This window comes from Oryx dammah, unplaced genomic scaffold (genome assembly GCF_014754425.2).
Source record: "Oryx dammah isolate SB20612 unplaced genomic scaffold, SCBI_Odam_1.1 HiC_scaffold_11232, whole genome shotgun sequence".
NCBI lineage: Eukaryota > Metazoa > Chordata > Mammalia > Artiodactyla > Bovidae > Oryx > Oryx dammah.
In genome coordinates this window covers 854,754-863,456 of record NW_024080625.1, presented here as the reverse complement: position 1 = coordinate 863,456, position 8,703 = coordinate 854,754, and positions in this window count along the sequence as shown.

The window sequence follows — 8,703 nt, the reverse complement described above, 5'->3', positions numbered from 1 at the left end:
TTACTCAGCCATAAAAAAGAATTAAATAATGCTATATGCACCAACAGAGATGGACCTATAGATTATCGCACTAAGTGAAGTAAGCCAAAGACAAATATTGATATCGCTTCTATGTGGAATCTATAAAATGATACAAATGAACTTATTTACAAAACAGAAACAGACTCACAACCACAGAAAACAAACTTATGGTTATCCAAGGGAAAAGGGGGGTGAGCAAGGGATAAATTAGGAAGTTGGGATTAACATAGACACACTACTACAAATAATATAGATAACCAATAAGGACCTACTGTGTAGCACTGGAAATTCTACTCTGTATTTTGTAATAACCTATAAGGGAAAAGAATTTGAAAAGGAATATATATATATATATATATATATATATATATATATATATATAGTGTGTATATATATATATACACACTACGTAGCTTCTGTCATATCCAACTCTTTGTGACGCTATGGTCTGTAACTTGCCAGGCTCCTCTGTCCATGGGATTCTCCAGGCAAGAATACTGGAGTGGGTTGCCAGGCCCTTTTCCAGGGGATCTTCCTGACCCAGGGATCAAACCCACGTCTCACGTCTCCTGCATTGAAGGCAGGTTCTTTACCACTAGTGCCATCTGGAAAGTGTATATATATATATATAAAACTGGATCACTATGCTGTATACCTGAAATGAACATGATATTGTAAATCAACTATATTTCAATTTTTAAAAAATTTTTTAAGATTTTCAGTTACAGGAAAAAAGAAAATCTTTTGAGTATCCAAACCAAATCTTTGCCTAAGATCAGTATCTGGTTCTCTAATGAATTCTCGACAAAAAGGAGACAGAGATGCCCAGTGGACTTCCCTTAAAGTGGGGAAACACAACAGCCCCCTTCATACTTTCCACTATGGTGAATGAACTGAAAATTGAATCACCAATTGTGTAAGCAGGTACGGCCAGTATCCTGGAACAAGCATGCACTTGTCTAATAACTTGGGGCCATCCCATTCAAGTTAGCCTGTCCTCTTTAGCAGGGAATGGGTCACTGCCAGAGGAACTAATTAATGGAGAAGGGCATAGACTGTGAGGATGAACTCTTGAGAACCCCACAGAAAACCCCCATTCGAGCTTTACCCATCATGTAATGTGTTCCACGTGTTATTAACTGTGCTGTGGAAACACTGTAGGACACATTCCATATTGCATTCTGCTCTTAGGAATTCAAAATGCTTATTAAAGTAAACCAACTTGTAACTCTCAGATGAACATCTTTGGACACTAACCTTTCTTGAGATATAATTTGAGAAATGGAGCTCTTGGGTATGTGATTATAGCTGAAGAGCTAGTTTTTGCTATTGAGAGCAAGGCAAGCTAGACACAGAAGAGGACCTGTAAAGTTCAACCACGGAAACACCGGTGGTTTCAGATTTCAGGAAAGTGGTTGCCCTGGGGGAAGCCGGTTCTGCAGGGGTGGTCATGAGCTCTGCTGGGACACAGTAGTATTTATTTCACTTCTTGGTCTAGTTCCTGGTTGCCTGAGTATATTTATTCATGAAAAGTAATCAAGCTTTACAGCTATGATTTTTACATATACCTCAATGGATGTCATACTTTAACAAAATTTGACTTCAAGAAAAGAACTGTTTTGAGGTGGAAACAGGAGTTGGAGTTAGACCTGTGGACCGCCTGGCACCTACACTCTGTGGGAGAGAGGTGAGGTGCTTACAAAGGTAGTGTAGGGCATGGCTAACAGGATGAGGTTCAGAGCCAGATAGAACTGGATTTGAATCCTCATGTCGAGGCTTCTGGCTACATAAGCAACAAGAAGAGTGATGGGTTAGAGCAGAGATACAGTCAGCGGCCAGACAGTGAAAGACTCTGTAAAGTCAAGATAAGGGTTTTGGTTTTCATTCTTAGCTTAGGTAGAGAGACAACAACAAAATTTCAAAATGCTTCATGTTCTACGAAATACACATCTTTATCAGGAAGGAGAAAAAAGACTGAAGTGAATTCTGAAAATAAATCTTAAAATCGTGGTAGAAAAACCAAAAGGGCCCAGAGAAAGCAAGACTACACAATCTTGACACAGATTCTTCACAACATGTAAGAGCTTGCACAGCCAGTAGCAGGTTTGGAAGTAGACGAGCTCAGGTGGTGCTGCTGGTAAAGACCCCTCTGCCAGGGCAGGAGACGTATGAGACGGGGCTCCAGCCCCTGGGTTGGAAAGATCCCCTGGAGAAGGAAATGGCAACCCACTCCAGGATTCTTGCCTGGAGAACCCCATGGACAGAGGAATCCCTAGTCCTTGGGGTCACAAAAGAGTCAGACACGACTGAAGCGACTTAGCACGCAAGCACAAAATTTTATTTGGGGGGTGAAAGGAAATTCCTTTCACTTCATGTCAGTCAGAGACTCTGCTTTCTCTCCATCCCCTCCCAAAGGAAAAAAAAAAACACTTTTTTAAAAGCTGTCCCCCTGTCCTATCACTATTACCATAGACAAATATCCACATGAAATAGTCTCTTCTCCAGCTGGCAGATGCCCTAAATCAATTAGCATTATTTCTTTGACAGCTATGCATTTAGTAGAAATACAACGTTCTTACTTGATCATGCTTACTTAAAAAGAAATAGGATTTTTATACTGATAACCATGGTAATTGAAATACTTGTAAAATGAAATAAAACCTCCCAAAGTCTAGTAGACAGTTTACTTTGAAAGAAAAAGGCACTAAGAAAATAATAAGTAGTTGAGACTAACAATGAGGATGGCAATTTAAAAGTATAAAATGAAAAAGAATTTGACTCAATTTAAAATTGGTACCATCATTTGACAATTGCAGATATCAGAATACATTGAGAGATCACAGTATAAAGGGAGAATGAATAAGATGGATCAAGAAACTTTATCCAACAATATTAGTACTGCTATATCGTTTTGAAAATTCCTCAAATATATAAAGGATTTTTTCAGAGAAATGAAACTGGAGCTGTGCTTGCATTACATCAAAAGAAAAACAACCATTATGTTGATTTCTGGGAACTTTGACATATGTGCTAAGAAAAAAAAGTTGTAAAAACTTGAACAATATCCATTTGGTTCTACATCTATGATTTATAAGCAGGCAATTTTTGTTCTTAGAGAATATGATAAACAAACAATTACACAATATTCTTAGTGTAACTGTGAAGTATATAAGAGTATAAACATTGATAAAATATGCTAAATCTGTGTCTTTTCTCTGTTAAAAATTATCTTGTGCTAAACTAACTTTTTTGAACTGATCATCTCTTAAATCAATTAGTCTCGACTACATGTTCTCTGACCTTTTAATACAAATAGAAAAATGGATCCTATTAGTCACATTTTTTAACATTAATTTCTGGGTATGGCTTCCCTGGTAGCGACAGTAACAGAATCCACCTGCAGTGTAGGAAACCTGGGTTCGATCCCTCGGTTGGGAAGATCTGCTGGAGAAGAGAATGGCTACCCACTCCAGTACTCTTGCATGGAAAATTCCAGAGACTGGCAGGCTAGTCCATGGGGTCACAAAGTTGTCAGACACGACTGAATGACTAACACTTTCCCTTTCCGTGTTTCTCCATGAGGAAAAAAAATGAAAACGTTAATTTTGTGTGTCATCACAGATAGAAAAGAAAACCTGCTTTTATATTTCCAGTGTCATTACTTCACATATTAAAACTAAGTGAAAACTAACACTCCAATCTCTCTTTAACAAGCAACAGATATACATTAGAACATGATGACCCAGAAAAATTACCAGTGAGGTGTCCAAAAGAGAGTGTCAAAATGTGTTCAGGAGTCCAAATGTGACTGGATTTGCCACTCGGTATCTCAAAGACACTACTAGCACATTCTAAAACCACCAGAACCTTTTTTCTTATTCATGGACTATCACATACTATATATACCTCCTAACATTCTTTGAATGATAAAACAGGTACAAAGGAAAACAGATGACATGAAGTTGACTAGTAGAGATATATTTGGTATATTTGAGATAATCTTGGAATAACACAACTGGTTTAAAAGATAAGTTACCTAACACAAAATCTGCTATATGGAAATTCCCTCCTAGTATCACGTGGACATTTCAGGAATGGCCTGGCCCCTGACAGAAGCCACACTCTCTGCTTTGGGCTGACGTTCTTTTGTACATCTCCTGTCTTTTTCTTTTCTTTCAGCTAAGGCTAGGGTTCTTAACCTGGCAGCTGTGGGTAAGGATTAGGGGATACCAAGAAAAGAAAGAAAGTGAAGTCGCTCAGTCATGTCCGACTCTTTGCGACCCCATGGACTATAGCCTACCAGGCTCCTCTGTCCATGGGATTTTCTAGGCAATAGTACTGGAGTGGTTTGCCATTTCCTTCTCCAGCGGATCTTCCTGAGCCAGGGATCGAACCCAGGTCTCCCAGGTCTCAGACGCACTTTACCGTCTGAGCCACCAGGGAAGTCCAGGGGATACCAAAGCTTCCCTGAAATGTACACAAAATGGTGTGTGGACTTGGGTCACTTTTCTGTGGAAATGCTTCATGTATCTTTGCCAATCATTGAAAGGGTTTTGTATTCTGTCCTTCAACCATTCAACTAATGTTAATTGTGTTCATGTGTATCACCATATACTGGGCACAGTTCTAAATACTGGTAATACAAAGACAGCAGCCGTGTTTTTATGAAGCTAACATTCTCAATCCCAAAAAGGCTAGGAAGCCCCAACCTAAAGCTTCAGGTAACTTGTTATGGCTGTTCTCGTATGCCAAAAATGAATAATTACTCTCCTCGATTGTTCTGTGAATGGATATCTTCTGAATCATATATAAGCATTAAGACTTTTATTTGTTATCTTAAAGAAGTAACTATGGAAAATCATGTTTATTACTTCTAAAATTGTATCTATATATATAACTATATATACATATGCATGCATATATACTTATGCATGAATTATATATTTGTGTATGTGTGGTAAGTCACTTCAGTCATGTCCGATTCTGCATACCTGTGGACTGTAACTCACCAGGCTCCGCTGCCCATGGGATTCTCCAGGCAAGAATACTGGAGTGGGTTGCTGTGCCTTCCACCAGTGTATCTTCCCAACACAGAGATCGAACCCACCTCTCTTATGTCTCCTGCCTTGGCGGGTGGTTTCTTTACCACTAGCACCACGTGGGAAACCTGTAGATGTGCACCCATGCATGCTAAGTTGCTTCAGTCGTGTCCAACTCTTTGATACCCTATGGACTGTAGCCCGCCAGGCTCCTCTGTCCATGAAATTCTCCAGGCAAGAACACTGGAGTGGATTCCCATGCCCTCCTCTAGCAGATCTTCCCAACCCAGAGATCAAAGTCTCTTACATCTCCTGAACTGGCAGGCAGGTTCTTAACCATTAGTGGCACCTGGGAAGCCCTGTGTATATACGTGATTGTACAAAACCTTCCCTGTTTTAAATTATTTCACTACTATGTATTTCCATCTCTTAAATAAAATGGAAAGTTTATATTAGTTTCATAATGTCTTAGTGTTAAACAGATTTTGCTACACAGAAAACTGGACTTTATTTTTATTCTCCACAGGACTTACAAAGTTAATTTACATAGTGAAGATATTCAGCGAATGTTGGTACAAAGAATTAGTGAATTACAGGATGGATGAATGGGTAAATAAATTAACAAGCCTACATTTAGTAATAAAGAGTTTTAAAAGCTAAACTCCTTTGTGCTTATACATACCAAGAGTATACAAACTAGTAATTCCAGGATAGCACTTCATGTGAGAAACACAACTGAAAACCAAAGGCAGCACCTTTCTGACCAGGTTGCTTGTAGCAATCTAAGATGCCTATAAAATGCCTATTACAGACGGAGAGAAAAAATAAACTAGAACTTCCATCATATTAACCTTACCTACTGGGGGGCTACAGTCCATGGGATCGCAAAGAGTCAGACACAACTGAGCGAGTAACACATATTTTATGTAAACAGAAGCCGTAAACCTTTTGTGGTATTGGTTCACCCTCTCTCCACAATTATCTTGAAATTTCTTTTTCTGGCCAGCAATTTGCCCTCACCCCTAACACCTCCAGGACTGGAGACTGATTGACTGAAGTCTTTGGAATTAACTTCGACAAGGAGCAAAGTGAAGCTCATGAAACTGAGTGCAAGACAAGCTGATGGGACTCACACATTGTGCTGAGTGCCCCGGCTTTTCTATAATCTTTGGTTGACCTTTCCTGGCAGTGGAAACAGAATCCACTAAAAAAAAAAATCTGTGATAGTGAAACTGGACAGAAAAACAGCAGGGACCTTAACAGATTTCCACTGCCTACAACCATGGTTCTCAAAGTGGTCTCTAGACCACCAGCAGCAGCAGCACCTGGGAACTCATTGTACTAGACTGCTGAGGCTACCATAAAATCCATCTTCGAGGCGCGAGGGCATGTCAACCCAAAGACACAAAGAGAAGAGCACCCCAGCGCGTGAGAGAATGAGAGAGAAAGCTAGCTTTGGCTCCTCTTTTTTTGTGTGTGTGTGTGTTTTTTTTTTCCTGGGCCTGTCCTATGTAAATTGGGCCAGCCAGGAGTGTTGTTTGTTTCACTTGAGGTCCTCACTCCTGTCCTCGGACCTTCCTTTGTTCTATTTTCGCGGGCTTTTCTCTTCCTTATCTTTTAGCCACCGTCATTCTGGACTCCTTTTCCCTAACTACCTAACACTATGAACCCATGATGATGCTACCTTTTATTTATTTATTTTTTTATTGAAGTATAGTTGATTTACATGTTGTGCCAATCTCTGCTGTAAAGGAAAGTGACTCAGTTACACACCTATAGATATTCTTTTTTTAATGTTCTTTTCCTTTCTGGTTTATCACAGGATAGTCAACACGGTTCCCTGTGCTATACATCCTATAGGACATCCTATAGGATGCTTATCCATCCTATATATAACAGTTTACATCTGCTAATCTCGAACTCCCAATCTTTTCCTCCCCCACCCCCCGACCTCCCTTGGCAACCACAAGTCTGTTCTCTGTCTGTGAGTCTGTTTCAGTTTTGTAGATAAGTTCATTTGTGCCATATTTTAGATTCCACATGTAAGTTACAACATATGCCATTAGTCTTTCTCTTTTGGACTTAGTATGATAACCTCTAGTTGCATCCATGTTGCTGCAAATGGCATATTTCATTCTTTTTTATAGTTAAGCAGTATTCCACTGTATATAAGCCATATCTTCTTTACCGATTCGTCTCTTGATGGACATTTAGGTTGTCTCCATGTCTTGGCTATGGTGAGTAGTGCTGCTGTAAACATAGGCATGAGTGTGTCTTTTTGAATTATAGTTTTGTCCAGGTATATGTGCAGGAGTGGGATTGCTGGGTCATATGGTAATTCTATTTTTATTTTTCTGCAGAACTTCCACAGTGTTTTCCATAGTGGCTGCACCAATTTACATTCCCACCAACAGTGTAGGAGAGTTAGTTCCCTTTTCTCCATACCCTCTCTAGCATTTGTTATTTTTAGACCTTTTAATGATGGCCATTCTGACTGGTGCAAGATGTTACTTCATTGTATTTTTGATTTGCATTTCTCTAATAGTGATGTTAAGAAACTTCATGTGCCTACTGGCCATCTGTATGTCTTCTTTAGAGAAATGTCTTTTAAGGTCCTCTGCCCATTTTTTCATTGGGTTGTTTGTTTTTTTGTTGTTGAGTTGTATGAGCTGTTTGTATATTTTAGAGATTAAGCCCTTGTGTTTTGTATCATTTGCAAATATCATCTCCCATTCCACAGCTTTTCTTTTCATTTTTTAATGGTTTCCTTTGCTGTGCAAAAGCAAGGTCTTATTTCTTTATTTTTGGTTTTACTTCTATTGACTTGGGAAACTGACCTAAGAAAGCACTGGTATGATTTATGTCAGAGAATATTTTGCTATGCTCTCCTCTAGGAGTTTTATGGTGTCATGTCTTATATTTAACTTTTTAAGCCATTTTGAGTTTATTTTTGTGCATGGTGTGAGGGTGTATTCTAACTTCACTGATTTACATGCAGCTGTCCAACTTTCCCAGAACCATTTACTGAAAAGACTTCTTCCCATTTTATATTCTTGCCTCCTTTGTCAAAGATTAACTGACCACAAGTGTGTGGGTTTATTTGGGCTCTCTATTCTGTTCCATTGAACTGTATGTCTGTTTTTGTGCCAATATCACACTGTTTTGATTACTGTAGCTTTGTAGTATTGTCTGAAGTCTGGGAGAGTTATGCCTCCTGCTTTGTTTTTTCCCCCTTGGGATTGCTTTGGCAATTCTGATCTTTTATGGTTCCATAATTTATTCTTAGGTATCTGCCGGGGTCCAACCCCGGTGGATCCAGGGAATTCGAAGGGTGGACGGAGTCGACAAGGAAAGACTTATTTATTAATATAAGATTAGATTAAGAAGAAATAGTGTAGTAGGAAGATTAAGTGGAGGAAGAGGGCTGAATAGCTTGGATTACGCGGAAGACCAATAAAATTCCAGACAAGGAATTTGCACCATCTACGTTGGGCCGCCGGCGCTCGCTTGAATATCTAAGGGTGCCTCGCCTTAGGCTCCCTTTCACGCGGGTCTTAACAGCCAGGGCAAGTAAGTAGACTTGGCGAGCCTCCGCACTCCAGATGGAAATTCAGCCTGAAATTAAAGTAAAGAGGAGAGGGAG